The sequence below is a fragment of the Alligator sinensis genome, unplaced genomic scaffold (genome assembly GCF_000455745.1).
Source record: "Alligator sinensis unplaced genomic scaffold, ASM45574v1 scaffold366_1, whole genome shotgun sequence".
Taxonomy (NCBI): domain Eukaryota; kingdom Metazoa; phylum Chordata; order Crocodylia; family Alligatoridae; genus Alligator; species Alligator sinensis.
Window position 1 is genome coordinate 4,552,685 of NW_005841851.1, and position 979 is coordinate 4,553,663.

Consider the following 979-nt stretch of genomic DNA (forward strand, 5'->3'; position numbering starts at 1 on the left):
CTGCTCCCTGCGCAATCTGCCACTGTGCTGCTTGTCTCCTCCCTGATCTGCCATGTGTCACACAGGCTATCTATGCCACTCATGGCATGTGCGCCGCAGGTTGATCGCACCTGATGTAACCTTTTACTTAAAGTGCCCTAAGCTCAGTAAGAAGGGCTGAGAGAGAGAAACTGCTGTGCCCACCATCTGCCTGCCTTTGTAGCAGAGAGTGAATGTAATGTGGTGGACTCTCAGCATTAGCTGCCCTTGAACCCTAACAAAGCTGCCCCTTTCCTGTACAGCCTCACAACCCTGGGGCAAGGGAGTGCTATAAATATGCACATGTTAAATAGGATTTTTAAAAATGAGGAGTCTGAACAGGCTTCCTTTCTCAATGCATCTTTTACAGCTTGACAAATGTATGAAAAGGATTCTAGGATTTGGTTGCCTGAGATAACAGGCAGAAGGTCTTTCCCATTCCTATATTCAGAACTGGTATTTGTCTCTACCAGATTCAATACAGCTTGCCCTGTCTACTCTAGGAAGTAGTTAATACCACCCACCTCCCTGTGGCATGAAAGCCCTCTGCTCCCTGGGTGTGCAGAAGACATTTTTTTTTTTTTTGGTCTATTAGCCCCAACAGGTCCAAACTGCAGTGAATTCTCCAGTGGAAGAGGGGCAGTTTGCTGGAGCTTGCTGTGGGCACTGAACGGGTTAAAAGGTTCCCATCACTGCCTGGATTTCCTTGAACAGGGCTGATCTCCCCTAGGTGTCCCCAGAGCAGGGCATGATTGATTGCACCGTCTTAAGGTCACATCGAGAGGTTTTTGCTCCAGGGCCTTCCTGGTTTCTGCCCTTTTGAGGCTGGCTTGGCAGAGTCTGGGCTCTTAATGTTTCCCTCCTATTGGATTAACGATTTGTTGTCCAGTAAAGCGAGACTCTGGGTCTGGTTTGGGGGTAGGGGGCAGGCGGGGCTTGGGGCAGGAGCTGCAAGGAAGGT